The sequence below is a fragment of the Henckelia pumila genome, chromosome 1 (assembly GCF_033568475.1).
Source record: "Henckelia pumila isolate YLH828 chromosome 1, ASM3356847v2, whole genome shotgun sequence".
NCBI classification, from domain to species: Eukaryota; Viridiplantae; Streptophyta; class Magnoliopsida; order Lamiales; family Gesneriaceae; genus Henckelia; species Henckelia pumila.
This window is the reverse complement of record NC_133120.1, coordinates 123186025-123209676: the sequence shown is the minus strand read 5'-3', so window position 1 is coordinate 123209676 and position 23652 is coordinate 123186025.

Below are 23652 nucleotides of genomic sequence, written 5' to 3'. Positions count from 1 at the left end.
AAACACATGCGAGGAGTCATTGCACACAGACTCGATCTACCCCGCTCACTCTAGTTCGACCAAGAATCTTAACGCTCTGATACCACTTAATGTGAGACCTCGATTCTAAACCACTAATCTCGGATTAAACAACAAGTAAGCGAACAAGAATCCAAGAGTAAAACAATTCAAATTTTTTTTTTTTTTTTTTTAAACGCCGCGCGCCCGCGCGAGGAACCAAGCTCGCGCGTGCGCGTGCTTCAACAACCGAGACCAACCAAAGGCTCGCGCCCACGCGAGGTACCAAGCTCGCGCGCGCGCGGGCAAACAATTCAGAGGCCCAACGGAGGCCTCGCGCACGCGCGAGGAACGCCTCGCCCGCGCGCGGAAGGCCTGGGCAGAAAATGCTCAGGCTGCAGAAAATAAAGAAAGGATTCCGTGCTTGGTCCGACATGCCTTCAAATACATATGCAATAACAGGGTGAAGGAAAACATTCCATAACAAGTCATGCTTTCAGAAGGCCTAAAAACAACCAGAAGTCTAAAACGATACAACAACAACATACTTCGATTTTAGATTACAATTCGAATACAATCTAAGTTCGATTACAAAATTCGACTTCTAAAACAACAAGGCCTCACGTCTATCATCTCAACCACCTAGCCATGCTGCCTCTAACTCGGTCCTGCCCCACCTGTTGCCAAGTACACATACAAACAAAGACAACAGCCGGATAATCCGGTGAGAATAATATTCCCAGTAAAAAGAGACAACATGCAATAGCAGACAAGCATTCCAAACGAAATGCATCAACTTCCAAATAATCAATTAACAATCATGCAATTCCCCAAGCATATCTAAAACTCAATTCATATGCATAAATGCAATGCATGTCTTTAAAATCTGGGATTATCAAGTCGGATAATCAAAAGAGTTGCTGCTTTTGCTTTTGGGATCCCGAGGACGAGATCACGTAAACGACTCACCGACTCTCCCGATCGAGGTGGTGCTACGTATCTCCATCCTCTAGACTTTGGTGCGACTATAAGGAGTATGCTAGCACTAGGTGAAACGGCTACACCCAGGCCACTCACAATATAATCCCCAAAACGTCTATCATCAACAAGGGCCGTCCTGCCCGCTACTCAAATCAAGGATTCATGGCTCAAGATGAATGCAATGCAACATAACTCAATCAACTAAATTCAAGTAAAAGCAAATAACATGCAAGTATGTGATTCTTCGGAACACTCGAATCAAGTCGGATTCGAGTCACACGTTCCATTCCAATCTAAGTCATTTTTTTACCTCTTTTCAACAACGTCGATGCTCCAACCTGGAAACAACAACGATTCCTCAAACAAGATTCAATCAAACAGCCTCAATCGATAATAAGAGAATCGATACGATACCGGCTCCAATCTCCATGTTGCACAAAGCTGAAATCTCGCAACTCCACTGGCCTAAAATCAATCTGTACAAGAAGTAATAAGGGCTCGAGATTAACATACAACTCAAACAAAGGCTTGGCTCAACAATTCGAACCGATAAACAATCCAAAACTCAAACCGACGGCATAACGGCTATAATCTGATCAAACCGGAAATGCAGACAGCATAATATCAAGACAAACAACTCATATCAATCAACATTCAACCAAAACAATCTAATTCCAACAAATCACAAAATCCCATTTTTCGAATAAACTTCCAAAATTCATAACAAATCCGAACGACGCTCTATTTCGAAACTGACAGAGAATAAACGATCAGAACTCCGCCAAGAACAACATACTCCAAACTCAATCAATTCTAACGACATCCCAAAATTAGAAAGAACCTGATCGTAGAAAAACTTACGATAGAACGAAGCTCTCGCAGCCGTGATCGCTAATCTGCCTTCAGAAATAATTTCCAACGGACGGATCGAGCTCGGGGAGAAATCTAAAAGCTTGAAATGGGTTTGAGGCGTCTTCAATGGAGGGAGGAGGCGTGAGGGAGGAGATGAAGTGAAGGAAAAGAGTCAACACTTGCTTAAATATCTATTTAAGTCCAAATTTGCATTTTAGTCCCTCAAAAATCCAAAATTTGCAAAAAGGACCCTGATCAAAATCAAGTCGGCTATTGAATTCTGGAATCTCCGATTATCTCAAATAAAGCCGATTAAGATAAAATCGGGGCGTTACAAGATTGGTTTCCCTTTCTTCTTTCATTAGGTTTTGGTTTAATCCAAGTTCCTCTTTGATTAGAGATCTGGGGATCCACATATCCCAGTCCTCTATGCTTAGAGCTTCGTTCGTTAGATACTTTCTGATTTTTGTCAAAGCTGCACTCATCATGTTCATATATCGTGCTGGACCTGACAAATCTTATTTTGTTAAGATTTCCTTTGTCCAGGCTTGACTGAATACAAGATTCCATAGACTGTTCATTTGTTCCAAACCCTAGACCGGTTTTTTCATGTGTCGGTCTTTGGATTTCTTGAATCTTGTCAATGGTTACAGAAGATTTATTCCAAGCCTTAATTGTTTCAAGTAGTTTTTTGTTCTCAGTCAAGGTTGCTTGGAACACTCTTTTCAAGGTGTCATTCTCAGTAGCCAGCAGACTTAGCTTGACCTTAAGACCATCAAGCTCTTTTCGCTGCATGCAGCTTGATTCGTTTGACTTATCTTTCAGGTCAGCTCTTTCTGCCTTTACCTCCTCGAATTCCTTGGATAATGCTTTGTATTCATTAGCCATTTCGTGTAAAGCAGTAACTAGATCACTGTGAGTAAATTCAGGTGAACCAAAGTCAAATACCTCCTCAGCTTTTTCTTCGATGTCAGCCATAAGGCATTCCACCTTTTCATCATCGCTGTCATCTGAAGAGCTTCCGGTATTGGGGTTGTCAGAGTCAGACTCAGCCCACTTGCTTTTGCTTTCGTCTGCTACTAGAACCCTTTGGTCTCTTCCTTTTCTAAATGTCCTCTTGTCCTCCTTGCCCCTTCTTCTTTCGAAGAATTGCTTCTGATCATTGCTCTTAGGCTTGGTGCAATCTGCAATGAAGTGGCCTGGCTTGCCACAGTTAAAACAAGTAGGACTATCGTCTGTATGGTCCGATTTATGATAATTTTTAAATTTAGAATTGTTTTTACGCATAAATCTACCAAATTTCTTGACAAAGAGTGTCATGGCTTCGTTGCTGATTTGCTCAGCTGATCTCTTTGGAGCTTCCTCTACCGGTGGACGCATCACCGTTGAGGTTAAGGCCTTGGTTGGTTGAGAGGTAGATGGTTCATCTTCTGTCCTCATGTTGAGCTCGAACTCGTAGGCTTTGAGATCTGCAAAGAGATCATGCAGTTCAACCTTGCTTAAGTCTTTTGACTCCCTCATGGCCACTGTCTTGATCTCCCATTCTTTGGGCAAAGCTCTCATAACCTTCACAGCAATTTCACGGTTAGTATAAATTTTTCCTAAAGCAATAAGATCACAAATGATACTACTGAACCTTTCATCAAATTCAGCCATGGTTTCCCCTGGCTTCATTTTGGCATTGTCATATTTTTGAATGGCCATGGTGAGCTTGTTTTCCTTGGTCTGTTCATTTCCTTCACACAGCTGAGTGAGCTTCTCCCAAATCTCCTTTGCTGTGGAGCATGACTTGATTTTGCTGAACATGTTCTTGTCCAGTGTTTTGTATAGGATGTCCCGGGCCACATTGTCAAGATTGGCCTTCTTTTTGTCCTCAGTAGTCCACTCAGCTCTTGGCTTCTCAATCATTTGTCCTGCACCATCGGTTAGAGCTGGGTTGACCTTCATGATTTTGATAGGACCGTCTGTTATGACATATAGCATGTCATCGTCCTGTGCTGCAAGATGTGCCTGCATGCGAATTTTCCAGTCATCATAATCTTCTTTAGAAAACATAGGAATTTTGTTGAAAGAAGTCATGATTTTAAAACTTTAGATCAGCAGTTGAGAAAGGAACCCTCTCTGATACCACTTGTTGGGATCGGTTCAGAGGGTAGAGGGGGGGTGAATACACTCTGAAACTTATTTTCTTTCTTTTCAAAATGATCAAGTGAAGTTTAGTTCACTTAATCTGTTTTCTCAACTTCTAAAACGGTTTGAACAACTAAAATAGTGCGGAAATAGTTCAGAGGTTTTAGTGATGCAAAGGAAAGTTATAACACGATGTATGAGCAATATATAAGATAAATATGCAGTAAAGACTAAGGCACGATTTATGGAAGTTCGAAGGCTTAGTCCTTCTACGTCTCCCCTTCTTCTACTTAGTAAGGAATTCACTAGAAGACTTTGGTTATTACAACGTCTTGCAATACACCCACTTCAGAATTAGGACTTATCCAATGCCTAATCCGAAACTCCTAGATTTACACAGATAAGATTCTCAGTTCTTATCAGACTGGTGGAAGCTTTCAGAGTAGCTTCAAGTCTCTTCAATAATGAATACAGTCCGGTTGAGCTTCTCAAACTGCAGAGCGGTCGAGAGGCTTGGAAACCCTAGGATGATCCTTGAAGATCAGATATGTAAACTGTAGGCGAGGGTTTATTTGAGCAGCAAGTGAATGATCTTGTAAGTGTGCTCAAGTATTGCTTCAGTATATCAGATGAGGACTTCTGATAGTATTCAAGTGATTGAGTTGATTGAGATTTTTCGTGTTGCTTGTCTTCTTGTCACTTCTTGAGCAATCTTCCCTTTATATAGGTCAATCATCAACGTCTTTATTTTGAACGTTCTGATGCTGCATTGAATGCACATTTAATGCTTCATAAATGCATTGATGATTCTGCATGAAGATCGTACACTTCTTTAAATGCAGACAACTTCCAGGGTCCAAAACTGGTATAAACGGTCGAATGCTTTATCTGTAGCCATTCTGCGTTTTTGCCATTTTAGTGCAACCTGTTGTCTCGATGCAAGAGTCAACAGATCTTCTGATACGCCGGTTCTGCTTTTGATAAAAGATCTTACAGTGAACGTCTTGTCTCAAGTATTTGTCTTGAGATATCTTGATAAGCAGTTGGCATTCTACCGGTAGATAGATTTATCCTCTGCTGGTTTGAATAACCAGTCGATAGGCTTGTGACTGCAACCGGTCGAGAGACAAAGGCGGTTGACAAGCTTCCGGTGGATAACTTGAAGGGTTTAGACGGTTGCGGTAGGAGTTGTAGTAGATTCCTGAAATACAAAAGATTGGCAGCACATTCCTATACAATGAGTTGTTGTTTGTTATCACCAAAATGTCGGATTCAACATCATCAGATCTCTTACAAAGGCACTTCCTACGACGATATTCAGAAAGCATATATATAACATTGGGATGTGCAATCTACAAAATATGTGAATAATCGTTCATATTAACATGAGGGGAATTTTACGTGACTGCAATCTTTTTTCCTTACTATGGTTTTTATCCCAATGAGTTTTTTCTAGTAAGGTTTTTAACGAGACAATATAAAACACGTAATAAAGACAGTCATCATATCATGATCATCATCACAAGGAGGAGTGTTGAAAATATGATATTATTATTATTATTTAAAGTTGAATGTTGAATGTTGAATATTGAGTTGTAAAATGTTGAAAATTAGTGTGTGATGATGTAGATGATGATATATTATTTTTTGGACCAATCTCCAAATGAGATCTATAAATAGATCTTCATTTATGATGAAAAATACAATTGAATTGAGAGAGAAAAATTTGTGAAGTGTAGAGTTTGATATATTTTGAGTTTTGGAGTTTTTACTTTTTACCATAAATTTTTAATTTTTCACAACAATATATAGTTTTTTTAGGCTTATACATTTCTACTCCATCCATCCGTTGAAATTATATAATGCTCTCTTAAGGGTAGTTTTGTTATAATCCGCTTTTTCTTACTTGAAGACTTCGATTTCTTGTGGTCCAATCGCATTTGGAATATGGCCGGAGCGTCTATGAAAATTTTTAGATGGTCACCAGATTTTAATTTCAAGGAAGAGCCTTCCACCGTTACAGTTTGGGTCAACTTTTCGGGACTCCCTCTCCACTTTTTCGATCACAATGCTTTTTTTTCAATTGGACAAGTGATTGGAAAGCCGGTGTGCCTAGACAATGCGACCATCCATAAATCTCGGCCTAGCTTAGCTAGGATTTGTATTGAGATCGACATGGCCATCGATCGCCCAAAGTTCGTGTTGGTTAAGCAAGGCGAGACAGTGTTCCAACAAGAGATGGAGTATGAAAACGTGCCAAAATATTGCTTCGCTTGTCATGTTTTTGGTCATGATGTTGTGGTTTGTAAATAAGTCCAAAATATTGTAAGAGATGTGAACAAAAATCTGCTCGAAATTCTTTCTGAGAAGGCGGCAACGATAGAAGTATGTCAGGAGGTGTCCGACGACGGCGGTGTAGACGGAGGTTTGCAGGCGGTCGACGGAGAGCTGGTTGGTGTTGGTGCTGGCCCGTTTCTCGAGAAAGAGGTTGAAGTTGGTAAGGATATCCCAACATCTACTCCATCTTCCTTATTCGTTTTTACTTCCTCTCCCGATCCCGATTTTCAAACTTTTGAAAATTCAAAATTAAGAAATTTAATTTCTGAAAATCCCTGCACTATGTCCTCATCCCCTAGTACTGGAATTATAAATCCTGTAAAAGTTGATTTCCTTATCCCGAATCCTTTTTTAAAGGAAATTTCCCTCAATTTTCCAGTCCAGGTAGATCCCAACCCTTCCTCCCCACCCCATTCATCTTCTACTAGATGTGGGAGTCTTGTTTTTGAAAGAGTGGGTGCCCGGTGAGCCAACTTGTGGCTAAGGGCTTTGATGACTCTTTGTATAAACAATCTTTTGTTTAATATAATTTACACTTTTATTAATGGCAATGACTTTATCTTTCTTCATATTGTTATATTGTGATATAGTATTGTTGTTTTGATAAAGACCTTGAATATACTATAGTGTATGTAAGATGTGGTAGAACATGGGGATGTCTATCATGAAACACATCTTATAGTCACTGTATATTCTAAACTGTTCCTAGTCGATTGAGCCGTCCGATAATAAGGATAAGGATCGCTCGAGTTTGAGACTAGCATTTGCGATGCAGAGTACTGTTGGAAAATTGGCGAGTTCCCAGACCAATTACGATTGATACCCGGTGCAGCGGAAGTTTAAAAATTTTTCATGGAACGTTTCCATGGTATGGGTATCAACCGTTCATCGATTGAATTACGTGTGTGTAAAATTTAAATAACAATTAAATAAATTTTACCTCAAATCTCGAAACGAGATTAATGGACACCAACAGAACAATTCTGCTCTTGTTGTCTCTCCCTGGAACCGATGAACGCCTTCAATCAGGTCCACGAACAGAGGTTTAATCCCTCTGATAGATTGCACTAGAAAATCTATCAGAAGTTTTCTGCGAAGAGATTACACGAATCTGATTCGTTATTCCTGACCGCGATTCAAAATCACAGACCGGAATTTTCTCAGAGGACAGGGAGGGGACGGCCGAAACTTTTGAGAGACTAGGGTTCGATTTTTGCTTCTCAAAAATTATGAGCTGTTGTGTGTAATTTCTGTACTGAAATAACTTATTTATAATGCAGGCCACTAACACCTTAGGGCCCATTAGTCATAAGCTGGGGCCCGACAAGCAAAGCCCGCTCGTTCAGAAATTAATATAAAATTCATCGTGACTCCGATTGATGAAACGATTTCACCAATGTGCACAGAAACCATTTCTGCATGTTTTAAAGTCAAAATAAATTTTCCTGAATCCGAATTCAGTGGTTTCCAAAAATGTCCATCCCTATGTCATTTTAGGAAATCCTACTCCCTTACTCTTATTTAAGAAGTCCAACTCCTTAGTTCATTAAATTTAACTCTTTAAATTTAACTATCTCAACGGGGATTAAAACTCCATTACACTGTGTGACCCTCAATGGTTCAGGGATACAGCTAGCCGTGGGCTCACAACTCCTTGTGACTCGGAACAACACTTTCCGACTTGCCCAACGAATCATGGTAAAGCGCCTAGCAACATCGCCCCATGATTCCCTAGGTATCACTGATAGTGCCTACAAGAACCAGTAGATTTTGGTTAGCGTACAGTACGGTCCCTTCATCCATATATCCCGATCGAATCAACAACCATTGGTATATCGAGAGTCGCTCAAGATTCGATAACTATGCAATACATCTTGAAGATCAAATTAGTGACATCGCATGTGCTACTAAGAAACCATTTCTTAAATCACATCAAGTACTCTGGCCAGAGATTTGTCACACTAATATCTCCTCAGATCGCATAGGATATCCACACTCGCAAGTATGTGGTGAATCCTTGACAACAATGCATTGACTCCTATATGTGTCGTAACTGTACCCAATCTCGACACCTGATGACCCCCTCAGAGTCGGTAAACGAGTCAAAGCACAGTACTAGCATATAGAGTCTCCATGATGTTTCAAGTCGTAAGGACTAATGGTGTACAACCAAAACCGCGGACTTTATCCACTCGATAAGTGATAACCACTTGGAAAGTCCGGATAGGGTAGTTCGACTATTCATCCTATGAATATCCATTTGCATGCTTCGAACATCTCCATGTTCCCTACCAATGAAACGTGGTACTCCGCATCGCAAATGCTAGTCTCAAACTCGAGCGATCCTTATCCTTATTATCGGACGGCTCAATCGACTAGGAACGGTTTTAGAATATACAGTGACTATAAGATGTATTTCATGATAGACATCTCCATGTTCTACCACATCTTACATACACTATAGTATATTCAAGGTCTTTATCAAAACAACAATAGTATATCACAATATAACAATATGAAGTAATATAAAGTCATTGCCATAAAAGTGTAAATAATATTAAACAAAAGATTGTTTATACAAAGAGTCAACAAAGCCCATAGCCACACAGTTGGCTCACTGGGCACCCACTCTTACAATCTCCCACTTGCCTTATAGCCAACTAGTCATACTACGTAGACCCATTGCTTCGCGATGTTTGTCAAACAATGGTCCTGGCAAAGGCTTAGTAAGTGGATCAGCGATATTGTCTGCAGAGGCCACTCGTTCGACACTGATGTCTCCTCTTTCCACAATCTCCCGGATTATGTGGTATTTCCTCAGTACGTGTTTGGATCTTTGATGAGACCTTGGTTCCTTTGCTTGAGCAACGGCACCCGTGTTGTCGCAGTACACCGGGACTGGACCAACAAATTCAGGAATGACGCCCAACTCTTGGACGAAATTCCTCATCCAAACGGCCTCTTTAGCAGCAGCTGATGCTGCAATGTATTCAGCCTCAGTGGTGGAATCCGCTGTGGTGTCCTGCTTGGAACTCTTCCAAGAGACAGCACCACCATTGAGCATGAACACAAATCCAGAGGTTGACTTCGAGTCATCCACATCACTTTGGAAGCTAGAGTCGGTATAGCCTTCCAGTTTGAGTTCTCGTCCTCCATAAACCATGAACATATTCTTAGTCCTTCGCAAGTACTTAAGAATGTCCTTCACGGCTTTCCAATGCATCTGACCAGGATTAGACTGATATCTGCTCGTGACACTCAGAGCAAATGCTACATCCGGTCTGGTAGATATCATCCCATACATGATACTACCTATAGCTGACGCATATGGTACATGTGTCATATTCTCTATCTCTGCATCAGTCTTGGGACACATAGACTTGGATAGAGAAACTCCATGACACATGGGTAGATGTCCTCTCTTGGACCCATCCATTGAAAACCGTTTCAATATGGTATCGATGTAGGTTGATTGAGTGAGTCCTATCATTCTCTTAGATCTATCCCTATAGATCTGTATCCCAAGAATGTAGGATGCCTCACCCAAATCCTTCATCGAAAATCTACCTGATAACCATATCTTTGTTGACTGCAACATCCCTACATCATTCCCAATGAGTAGGATGTCATCAACATAAAGTACTAAGAATGTCACCGCATCCTTAACTACTTTCTTGTACACGCAAGGTTCCTCCGGGTTCTTGATGAAACCAAAATCTTTTATTGTTTCATCAAATTTCTGGTTCCAACTTCTTGATGCTTGTTTTAGACCATAAATTGATCTCTGAAGCTTGCATACCTTATGCTCGCTTCCCATGGATGTGAACCCCTCAGGCTGCTTCATATAGATTTCTTCCTTAATGTCTCCATTAAGAAAAGCAGTCTTCACATCCATCTGCCATATCTCATAGTCATACCATGCAGCTATGGCAATTAGGATTCTTATGGACTTGAACATTGCGACTGGTGAAAAGGTTTCATCATAGTCAACTCCTTGCCTTTGAGTATAACCTTTCGCCACCAATCGCGCCTTGTAAGTCAATATCTTACCATCAGGCCCAAGCTTTCTTTTGTAGATCCATTTACACCCTATTGGAACAATTCCATCGGGAGGATCCACTAAAGACCAGACTTGGTTAGTATGCATCAAATCCAATTCTGATTGCATAGCTTCAAGCCATAAATTCGAATCCGCATCAGAAATTGCTTCCTTGAAGCTTCTTGGATCACATCCAATGTCGGGTTCATCTTGACCCTCTTCAAGAAGAAGACCATATCGAACTGGAGGTCTAGAAGTCCTCTCGGATCTTCTAGGTGCAGGCGTGTCCAGCAATGGTTCCTGAGGTGTGGGATCGTTATTTTGTATTTCGGGTTCTTCTCGAACTTCTTCGAGTTCCATCATCTCGCCTTTCTTATCCAATAAGAACTCCTTCTCCAAGAAGGTGGCATTCCTAGAAACAAACACCTTTGTTTCAGCAGGATAATAGAAATAATATCCGATTGAATTCTTCGGATACCCTACAAAATAACATAAGCTGGATCGACTATCCAACTTATCTCCCACTGTCCGCTTCACGTAAGCAGGACATCCCCAAATCCTCAAGTACGAATACTTAGGAGCTTTGCCATTCCATAACTCGTATGGTGTTTTGTCCACTGCTTTAGTGTGGACGTTGTTCAACAACAATACCGCCGTTTCAAGCGCATAGCCCCAAAACGAAGGTGGAAGCTCAGTGAAGCTCATCATAGATCGAACCATGTCCAACAAAGTTCGATTACGACGCTCCGATACACCATTAAGCTGTGGTGTCATAGGAGGAGTCCACTGAGAGAGAATCCCATTCTCTTTCAGATAGTCCAAAAACTCGGTACTCAAGTATTCTCCACCTCGATCCGATCGAAGTGCCTTAATACTTTTACCTAGCTTGTTTTCTACTTCAGCCTTGAATTCTTTGAACTTTTCAAATGCTTCAGACTTATATTTCATTAAATATAAATACCCATACCTTGAATAATCATCAGTAAAGGTAATGAAGTAGGTGTGGCCATGTTGAGTTCCTACTCTAAATGGACCACAAACATCTGTATGGATCAAATCCAACAGATTCTGACTACGCTCAGGTTTTCCCTTAAAGGGAGATTTAGTCATTTTTCCTTTTAGGCAGGATTCACAAGTAGGTAGAGAGTTAATATCAGACATATCAAACATGCCCTCTCCCACTAGCTTGTTCATCCTCCTTGAGGAAATATGACCTAGCCTAGCGTGCCAAAGGTTTGCCGGGTTTTGACTATCGATTTTCCTTTTGTTTGTTGTCGCCGGTTTGTCAATACAATTCACTGGAACGTCTTTTAGTTTTAAATTGTATAGATCGTTTTCAAGTTGTCCATTTCCAATTAAACATTCATTCTTGTAAATATTGCAAATCCCATTCACAAAATTACAAGAATAACCATCTCTATCTAGCATAGAAACAGAAATAATGTTTTAATTAAATCTGGAACAAATAAAACATCTATCAAAAGTAACTTAAAACCGTTCTGCAAAAAAATAAATATTTCCCATAGCTATGGATTTAACTCTGGAACCATTCCCGAGCCTTGACTGGGTCTCACCCATCCTTATCCTATTACTTCTTGTTATCATTTGCAACTCATTGCAAATTTGAGATCTACATCTGGTATCCAATACCCAAGAAGTAGTATTAAGAAAAACATTTATTTCAATGTAAAACATACCCTTTGCAGTTCGCAACTGCTTGGGGTATTCCTTGCAGTTACGTTTCCAATTACCGGGTTTCTTGCAGTGATGGCAAACTTGTTTAGACTTGTCCAATTTTGCATGTAACATTTGGCCTTGAGATCATGGTCCAACCATTTCTCTAATTCGGCCAACCTTTCGGCAGTTACATCAGCCGGGGCTGTTTTCGGAGAAGCCTTTTCTAACACTTAGAAAATCTTTTTCCGAACTTAGGACAATCTTAACTTATGGAATCATTCTGTATTGTTTGCGTCAATAAGTTTGTTTTGTTGGAGAACAGAAACATGTGGATTACTGAGATAAAACAGACAATTATCGATGATTGTTTAAATAATTTACTAAGACATAAAATTGGCGAATTTTATTTTATGAATCTCACTCCCACTATTTTAACGATTTCACCACCCTCTAGTGAAAACGGGAAACTTTTTCCTTAGTGAGAACATGGAGTCCAATTGACAAACTTATGGTCCCGAATAATATCAGCCAACCATAATTCTCAAAAGGTAGAGCCCAATTGCTTCCAAAGCAACCCCCATGTATTTACCTCATGTCCAATAAGGGCCCAATAATATGACGCCGTTTAAAGTGACATGTCAAGATGACCCATCAATATTAAGTTGTGATGGACGGTCGCCATGTGGATCCCCCAATAATATGAGCCGATCCCATGGGAGTTCCACCCAACTTACAACATTTGTCGATCCAATGTACAGCTTTCCGACGGACGGGCCCCCCAATAATATGAGCCGGACCGTATCCGCGGGTAGCATCACATACATTGACCGTTGATGGAAGGTAGGAACATTTAAACAATATTTAAATTTCCTTTATTTATCTTGATATAAATTTTAAATCATATTTAAAATGAGGGATTTTATTTATAAAAATATTTGTCTCATCATATTTAATTTATTGCATGCATTGCCGGATTCACGCAATTTATGTCTAAACATGCATACAATCATAATATCACATATTATTTAGGATGATCGATTCCATTTCTAATTGACCCGTGGTTGCCAATCACGGGTCTTAGTCCAATCCTAGGTAATATGCAGTATGCAAATGCAATCCTATTACATATGCTTCCAATTTACATTTCTTCAGTCTTCATTGTCTGCTGGGCCCACCATCTTCAAATCTTGATCTCCCACTATATCTAATGTATTTACAATAAATAACAATGACAAGTAGGGGATACATTTTTAGGGGGTGGGAACGGGCTATAAACCAAGCCCACTTTTATTACATATGACATTCATATCGGGCCATAAACCAGGCCCATTAATAAAACCAACAACAATAAAGACAAAATGTAAATTCCTAACATACACCTACAAAATTGGTCATGGCAATCGATCATCCTTATCCAATAACATTTAATTCAAAATTAATTTATTGGATAATATGCTGTGGCAATTCAAATTTAAACAAGATAAAATCATATTTTATATATAAAATCACATTTCACATATAAAATCATATTTTATCTCCATATCAAATAAAATCATATTTTATCTATAAAATCCAATTTTACAAATAAAATCATATTTTACTTAATATATCATAAGATCATATCTTATCATCAATTGTACCAAAATAATTGATTTCAAAATTCAATTTACGGATAAAATATTAAAATTTTCCAAAAATTCAAATTTATCCAAAATCAATTTTAAAATTTACGGACTCGAACAATTCGATCCGAAATCTCGTGAACCAATCAAAAACAATTTTTGACCGGACCAAAAATAAAATTTTAAATATTAAAATTAATAAAAATATAATTTTTCCCGCGGGCCGCCCGGGACACTCCCGGGCCGGCCCGCACCCGGGGCGCGGGCCGGGGGCAGCCCGGCTGCCCCCTTAGGGCAGCGCCTGGCGCCGCCCCTGGGCGGCGCCGTGCGCTGCCCTGGGCGGCGCCGAGCGCCGCCCCTGGGCAGCGCCGAGCGCTGCCCTGCGCAGCGCCCAGCGCTGCCCAGGGCGGCGCCCAGCGCTGCCCAGGGCGGCGCCGTGCGCCGCCCTGGGCGGCGACGGTCGCCGCCTTGGGCGGCGCCGTGCGCCGCCCTGGGCGGCGACGGTCGCCGCCTTGGGCGGCGCCGTGCGCCCCCTTTGGGCGGCGCCGTGCGCCGCCCGGGGCAGCAACAATTGCTGCCCCACCGGGCAGCGATCCAATCGCTGCCCGGGTTTTGCCCCGAAAAAAAAAAAAAAAATTTTTTTATTTAAAATATTTATTTTGTTTCAAAAACCGAGACTCAAAAATTTTGTACAATTGATTAATTCAATCGATTGATCTGAGCAACCTGGCTCTGATACCACTGTTGGAAAATTGGCGAGTTCCCAGACCAATTACGATTGATACCCGGTGCAGCGGAAGTTTAAAAATTTTTCATGGAACGTTTCCATGGTATGGGTATCAACCGTTCATCGATTGAATTACGTGTGTGTAAAATTTAAATAACAATTAAATAAATTTTACCTCAAATCTCGAAACGAGATTAATGGACACCAACAGAACAATTCTGCTCTTGTTGTCTCTCCCTGGAACCGATGAACGCCTTCAATCAGGTCCACGAACAGAGGTTTAATCCCTCTGATAGATTGCACTAGAAAATCTATCAGAAGTTTTCTGCGAAGAGATTACACGAATCTGATTCGTTATTCCTGACCGCGATTCAAAATCACAGACCGGAATTTTCTCAGAGGACAGGGAGGGGACGGCCGAAACTTTTGAGAGACTAGGGTTCGATTTTTGCTTCTCAAAAATTATGAGCTGTTGTGTGTAATTTCTGTACTGAAATAACTTATTTATAATGCAGGCCACTAACACCTTAGGGCCCATTAGTCATAAGCTGGGGCCCGACAAGCAAAGCCCGCTCGTTCAGAAATTAATATAAAATTCATCGTGACTCCGATTGATGAAACGATTTCACCAATGTGCACAGAAACCATTTCTGCATGTTTTAAAGTCAAAATAAATTTTCCTGAATCCGAATTCAGTGGTTTCCAAAAATGTCCATCCCTATGTCATTTTAGGAAATCCTACTCCCTTACTCTTATTTAAGAAGTCCAACTCCTTAGTTCATTAAATTTAACTCTTTAAATTTAACTATCTCAACGGGGATTAAAACTCCATTACACTGTGTGACCCTCAATGGTTCAGGGATACAGCTAGCCGTGGGCTCACAACTCCTTGTGACTCGGAACAACACTTTCCGACTTGCCCAACGAATCATGGTAAAGCGCCTAGCAACATCGCCCCATGATTCCCTAGGTATCACTGATAGTGCCTACAAGAACCAGTAGATTTTGGTTAGCGTACAGTACGGTCCCTTCATCCATATATCCCGATCGAATCAACAACCATTGGTATATCGAGAGTCGCTCAAGATTCGATAACTATGCAATACATCTTGAAGATCAAATTAGTGACATCGCATGTGCTACTAAGAAACCATTTCTTAAATCACATCAAGTACTCTGGCCAGAGATTTGTCACACTAATATCTCCTCAGATCGCATAGGATATCCACACTCGCAAGTATGTGGTGAATCCTTGACAACAATGCATTGACTCCTATATGTGTCGTAACTGTACCCAATCTCGACACCTGATGACCCCCTCAGAGTCGGTAAACGAGTCAAAGCACAGTACTAGCATATAGAGTCTCCATGATGTTTCAAGTCGTAAGGACTAATGGTGTACAACCAAAACCGCGGACTTTATCCACTCGATAAGTGATAACCACTTGGAAAGTCCGGATAGGGTAGTTCGACTATTCATCCTATGAATATCCATTTGCATGCTTCGAACATCTCCATGTTCCCTACCAATGAAACGTGGTACTCCGCATCGCAAATGCTAGTCTCAAACTCGAGCGATCCTTATCCTTATTATCGGACGGCTCAATCGACTAGGAACGGTTTTAGAATATACAGTGACTATAAGATGTATTTCATGATAGACATCTCCATGTTCTACCACATCTTACATACACTATAGTATATTCAAGGTCTTTATCAAAACAACAATAGTATATCACAATATAACAATATGAAGTAATATAAAGTCATTGCCATAAAAGTGTAAATAATATTAAACAAAAGATTGTTTATACAAAGAGTCAACAAAGCCCATAGCCACACAGTTGGCTCACTGGGCACCCACTCTTACAAGTACCACGTTTCATTGGTAGGGAACATAGAGATGTTCGAAGCATGCAAATGGATATTCATATGATGAATGATCGAACTACCCTATCCGGACTTTCCAAGTGGTTATCACTTATCGAGTGGATAAAGTCCGCGGTTTTGGTTGTACACCATTAGTCCTTACTACTTGAAACATCATTGAGACTCTATATGCTAGTACTATGCTTTGACTCGTTTACCGACTCTATTGGGGTCATCAGGTGTCGGGATTGGGTACAGTTACAACACATATAGGAGTCGATGCTTTGTTGTCAAGGATTCACCACACACTTGCGAGTGTGGATATCCTATGCGATCTGAGGAGATATTAGTGTGACGAATCTCTGGCCAGAGTACATGATGTGTTTTAAGAAATGGTTTCTTAGTAGCACATGCGATGTCACTATTTGATCTTCAAGATGTATTGCATAGTTATCGAATCTCGAACGACTCTCGATTTACCAATGGTTGTTGATTCGATCGGGATATATGGATGAAGGGACCGTACTGTACGCTAACCAAAATCTATTGGTTCTTGCAGGCACTATCAGTGATACCTAGGGAATCATGGGGCGATGTTTCTAGGCGCTCTTACCATGATTCGATGGGCAAGTCGGAAATTGTTGTTCCGAGTCACAAGGAGTTGTGAGCCCACGGCTAGCTGTATCTCTGAACCATTGAGGGTCACACAGAGTAATGGATTTTTAATCCCCGTTGAGATAGTTAAATTTAAAGAGTTAAATTTAATGAACAAAGAAGTGGGACTTCTTATTTAAGAGTAGAGGAATAAGATTTCCTAAAATGACATAGGGATGGGCATTTTTGGAAATCACTGAATTCGGATTCAGAAAAATTTATCTTGACTTTAAAAGGTGCAGAAATGGTTTCTGTGCACATTGGTGAAATCGGTTTATCAATTGGAGTCATGATGAATTTTATATTAATTTCTGAACATGCGGGCTTTGCTTGTCAGGCTTGAACTTATGACTAATGGGCCCTAAGCTGTTAGCGGCCTACATTATAAATAAGTTATTGCAGTACATAAATTACACACAACACAGGTCACAATTTTTGAAAAACCCTAGTTTTCTCTCTAAAAGTAGCCGCCCCCCTCCCCTCTGCTCGGGAAAAATCCAGCCTGTGAATTTTGAATTACAGTCTGGTTTAACGGATCAAATTCGTTAATTCTCTTCGTAGAAACTTCTGATAGATTTTCTAGTGCAATCTATAAGAGGGATTAATTATCCGTTCGTGGACTTGATTGAAGAACAGTTCGTCCATCAGTTCCAGAGATATACAACAAGAGCAGAGCAATCTGTTGGTGTCCATAATCTCGATTCGAGATTGGAGGTAAAAATTTATAATTGTTATTTAATTTTTACACACACAATTTAATCGTTAAGTTTTGATACCCATTATGGAATCGTTCCATATAAAATTTTAAACTTCCGCTGCACCGGGTATCAATTCTGATTGATCTGATCGCAGTTCTCCAACAGTGGTATCAGAGCCAGGTTGCTCAGATCAAGCGATTAAATTAATCGATTGTACAAAAATTTTTAAGCCTCGGTTTTTGAAACAAAATAAATTTTTAAATTAAAAAAAAAAAAAAAAAATTCATGGTCGCTGCCCCGGGCAGCGCCGGCAACGATCGTCGCTGCCCGGCCCGAGCCCCTTTGGGGCGCGGGCAGCCCGGGAGTGTCCCGGGTGGCCCGCGAAAAAAATTAATTTTTTAATTTTAAAATTAAATTTTAATATGTTAAAATTCTATTTTTGGTCCGATCGAAAATTGTTTTTGATTGGTCCACGAGACATCGGATCGAATTGTTCGAGTCCAAAAATTTTAAAATTGATTTTTGGATAAATTTGAATTTTTGGAAAATTTAAATATTTTATCCGTTAAATCAGATTTTATGAAATTAATTATTTTTGGTATAATTGATGATAAGATATGATCTTATGGATATATTGAGTAAAATATGATTTAATGTATAAAATTGGATTTTATAGATAAAATATGATTTTATTTGATAAAAAGATAAAATATGATTTTGTATGTAAAATAAGATTTTATATATGGAATATGATTTTATCCTTTTAAATTTAAATTGTCATTGCATGTTATCCAATAAATTAATTTTGAATTAAATGTTATTGGATAAGGATGATCGATTGCCATGACCAATTTTGTAGGTGTATGTTAGGAATTTACATTTGTTTTTATTGTTGTTGGATTTATTAATGGGCCTGGTTTATGGCCCAATATGAATTGTCATATGTAATAAAAGTGGGCTTGATTTATGGCCCGTTCCCACCCCTTAAAAATGTATCCCCTACTTGTCATTGTTATTTATTGTAAATACATTAGATTTAGTGGGAGATGAAGATTTGAAGATGGAGGTGGACCCAGCAGACAATAAAGACAGAAGAAATGTAAATTGGAAGCTCAATGTAATAGGATTGCATTGCATACTGCATATTACCTAGGATTGGACTAAGACTCGTGATTGACAACCACGGGTCGATTAGAAATGGAATCGATCATCCTATATAATATATGATATTATTGTTGTATGCATGTTTTAGACTAAATTGTGTGAATCCGACAAGCATACAAAAATTTTAAAAATGATGAGACAAATTTTCAAAATTAAAATTCCTCATTTTAAATATGATTTAAAATTGATATCAAGATAAATAAAGGAAATTTAAATTTGTTTAAATGTTCCTACCTTCCATCAACGATCAATGTATGAGATGTTACCCGCGAATACGGTCCGGCTCATATTATTGGGGGGGCCCGTTCGTCGGAAAGCTGTACATTGGATCGACACATGTTGTAAGTTGGGTGGAACTCCCATGGGATCGGCTCATATTATTTGGGGATCCACATGGCGACCGTCCATCACAACTTAATATTGATGGGTCATCTTGACATGTCACAATAAACGGCGTCATATTATTGGGCCCTTATTGGACATGAGGTAAAAACGTGGAGGTTGCTTTGGAAGCAATTGGGCTCTATCTTTTGAAAATTATGGTTGGCTGATATTATTCGGGACCATAGTTTGTCAATTGGACTCCATGTTCTCACTAAGGAAAACAGTTTTCCGTTTTCACTAGAGGGTAGTGAAATCGTTAAAATAGTGGGAGTGAGATTCATAAAATAAATTTCGCCTATTTTATGTCTTAGTAAATTAATTAAACAATCACTGATATTTGTCTGTTTCTTTTCAGTATTTCATAAAGATGAATTCGCGTAATTCACTTTTCTCGATCCTCGAACAAAATAAATTGACTGGCGCAAACTATACGGAATGGTTTCGTAAGTTGAAGATTGTCTTGACTTCGGAGAAGATGCTCTACGTGTTAGAAAAATCTCCTCCGAAGGAAGCACCAGCTGACATAAGTCCGGAAGAGTTAGCCAAACTTGATACATGGTGGGACCATGATATCAAGGCCAAATGCTATATGCAAGCCTCGATGTCTGATGAACTTCAGAGGCGATTTGAGGACACCGTGAATGCTGCTGACATTCACGTGCAACTCAAGGAACTTTTTGGGGCTCAATCGAGAGCTGAAAGGTTCGCTACTGTAAAGGAGCTAATGACGTGTCGCATGCGTGAAGGGACTTCGGTCCGTGATCATGGGGTACGAGTGATTTGGCTTATACAGAAGTTGGTAACGCTTGATTTGGTGTTGGAGCATGAACTCAACGTGGACTTACTACTTCTATCTCTTCCTTCTTCGTTTGACGGATTTGTAGTGAATTTCAATATGAACAAGATAGAGGCCTCCCTTGAAGAGATGGTCAATATGCTTGTGACATATGAATCCACTTTAAAGAAGGATAAACCGGCTTTCTTGGTGGGCTCCTCTTCTTATGCTAAGAAGGGGTCAAGTACAAAGGGTAAAAAACGTTCTGCCCCACCCAAGAAAATCGAACCCGAGAAGAAGTACAAGACAAAGGCTTCAAACATGGAAAAGTCCAAGGATGTTTGCCATTACTGCAAGAAGCCCGGTCATTGGAAGCGTAACTGCAAGGAATATCTAGAGCAGTTGCGAACTGCGAAGGGTATGTTCTATATTGAAATAAATATTTCACTTAATACTACTTCTTGGGTATTGGATACCGGATGTGGATCTCACATTTGCAATGATTTGCAGGTGATGACAAGAAGTCGCAGGCTTAGAATGGGTGAGACCCAGCTGAGGCTCGGAAATGGTTCCAGAGTTGAAGCTAAAGCTGTGGGAGATATTTATTTAATTTTGCAGAACGGTTTTAAGTTACTTTTGAGAGATGTTTTATTTGTTCCAGATTTGATTAAAAACATTATTTCTGTTTCTATGCTTGATAGAGATGGTTATTCTTGCAATTTTGTGAATGGGATTTGCAATATTTACAAGAATGAATGTTTGAGTGGAAATGGACAACTTGAAAACGATCTATATAACTTAAAACTAAAAGACGTTCCAATAAATTATGTTGATAAACCGGCAACAACAAACAAAAGGAAAATCGATAGTCAAAACCCGGCAAACCTTTGGCATGCTAGGCTAGGTCATATTTTCTCAAGAAGGATTAACAAGCTAGTGGGAGAGGGCATGTTTGATATGTCTGATATTAACTCTCTACCTACTTGTGAATCCTGCCTGAAAGGAAAAATGACTAAATCTCCTTTTAAGGGGAAACCTGAGCGTAGTCAAAATCTGTTGGATTTGATCCATACAGATGTTTGTGGTCCATTTAGAGTTGGTACTCAATATGGTCACACCTACTTCATTACCTTTACTGATGATTATTCTAGGTATGGGTATTTATATTTAATGAAATATAAGTCTGAAGCATTTGAAAAGTTCAAAGAATTCAAGGCTGAAGTAGAAAACAAGCTAGGTAAAAGTATTAAAGCACTTCGATCGGATCGAGGTGAAGTATACTTAAGTACCGAGTTTTTGGACTATCTGAAAGAGAATGGGATTCTCTCTCAGTGGACTCCTCCTATGACACCTCAGCTGAATGGTGTATCGGAGCATCGTAATCGAACTTTGTTGGACATGGTTCGATCTATGATGAGCTTCACTGAGCTTCCACCTTCGTTTTGGGGCTATGCGCTTGAAACGGCGGTATTATTGTTGAACAACGTCCACACCAAAGCAGTGGACAAAACACCATACGAGTTATGGAATGGCAAAGCTCCTAAGTATTCGTACTTGAGGATTTGGGGATGTCCTGCTTACGTGAAGCAGACAGTGGGAGATAAGTTGGATAGTCGATCCACCTTATGTTATTTTGTAGGGTATCCGAAGAATTCAATCGGATATTATTTTTATCATCCTGCTGAAACAAAGGTGTTTGTTTCAAGGAATGCCACCTTCTTGGAGAAGGAGTTCTTATTGGATAAGAAAGGCGAGATGATGGAACTCGAAGAAATTCGAGAAGAACCCGAAATACAAAATAACGATCCTACACCTCAGGAACCATTGATGGACACGCCTATACTTAGAAGATCCGAGAGGACTTCTAGACCTCCTATTCGATATGGTCTTCTTCTTTAAGGGGATCAAGATGAACCCGATGTTGGATGTGATCCAAGAAACTTCAAGGAAGCAATTTCTGATGCGGATTCAAATTTATGGCTTGAAGCTATGCAGTCGAAAATAGATTCGATGCATACAAACCAAGTTTGGTCTTTAGTATATCCTCCCGATGGAATTGTTCCAATAGGGTGTAAATGGATCTACAAGAGAAAGCTTGGGCTTGATGGTAAGGTATTGACCTACAAGGCGCGATTGGTGGCGAAAGGTTATACTCAAAGACAAGGAGTTAACTATGATGAAACCTTTTCACCAGTTGTAATGTTCAAGTCCATAAGAATCCTCATTGCCATAGCTGCTTGGTATGACTATGAGATATGGCAAATGGATGTGAAGACTGCTTTTCTTAATGGAGACATTAAGGAAGAAATCTATATGACGCAGCCTGAGGGATACACATCCATGGGAAGCGAGCATAAGGTATGCAAGATTCAGAGATCAATCTATGGTCTAAAACAAGCATCAAGAAGTTGGAACCAGAAATTTGATGAAACAATAAAGGATTTTGGTTTCATCAAGAACCCGGAGGAACCATGCGTGTACAAGAAAGTAGTTAAGGATGCTGTGACATTCTTAGTACTTTATGTTGATGACATCCTACTCATTGGGAATGACGTAGGGATGTTGCAGTCAACAAAGATATGGTTATCAGGTAGATTCTCGATGAAGGATTTGGGTGAGGCATCCTATATTCTAGGGATACAGATCTATAGAGATAGATCTAAGAGAATGATAGGACTCACTCAATCAACCTACATCGACACCATATTGAAACGGTTTTCAATGGATGGGTCCAAGAGAGGACATCTACCCATGTGTCATGGAGTTTCTCTATCCAAGTCTATGTGTCCCAAGACTGATGAAGAGATAGAGAAAATGACACATGTACCATATGCGTCAGCCATAGGTAGTATCATGTATGGTATGATATCTACCGGACCGGATGTAGCATTTGCTCTGAGTGTCACGAGCAGATATCAAGCTAATCCCGGTCAAATGCATTGGAAAGCCGTGAAGGACATTCTTAAGTACTTACAAAGGACTAAGAATATGTTCATGGTATATGGAGGAAGAGAACTAAAATTGGAAGGCTATACCGACACTAGCTTCCAAAGTGACGTGGATGACTCGAAGTCAACCTCTGGATTTGTGTTCATGCTCAATGGCGGTGCTGTCTCTTGGAAGAGTTCCAAGCAGGACACCACAGCGTATTCCACCACTGAGGCAGAATACATTGCAGCATCAGCAGCTGCTAAAGAGGCCGTTTGGATGAGGAATTTCGTCCAAGAGTTGGGCGTCATTCCTGAAGTTGTTGGTCCAGTCCCGGTGTACTGTGACAACACGGGTGCCGTTGCTCAGGCAAAGGAACCAAGGTCTCATCAAAGATCCAAACACGTACTGAGGAAATACCACATCATCCGGGAGATTGTGGAAAGAGGAGACATCACTGTCGAAAGAGTGGCCTCTGCAGACAATATCGCTGATCCACTTACTAAGCCCTTGCCAGGACCAATATTTGACAAACATCGCGAAGCAATGGGTCTACGTAGTATGACTAGTTGGCTTTAGGGCAAGTGGGAGATTGAAAGAGTGGGTGCCCGGTGAGCCAACTTGTGGCTAAGGGCTTTGATGACTCTTTGTATAAACAATCTTTTGTTTAATATAATTTACACTTTTATTAATGGCAATGACTTTATCTTTCTTCATATTGTTATATTGTGATATACTATTGTTGTTTTGATAAAGACCTTGAATATACTATAGTGTATGTAAGATGTGGTAGAACATGGGGATGTCTATCATGAAAC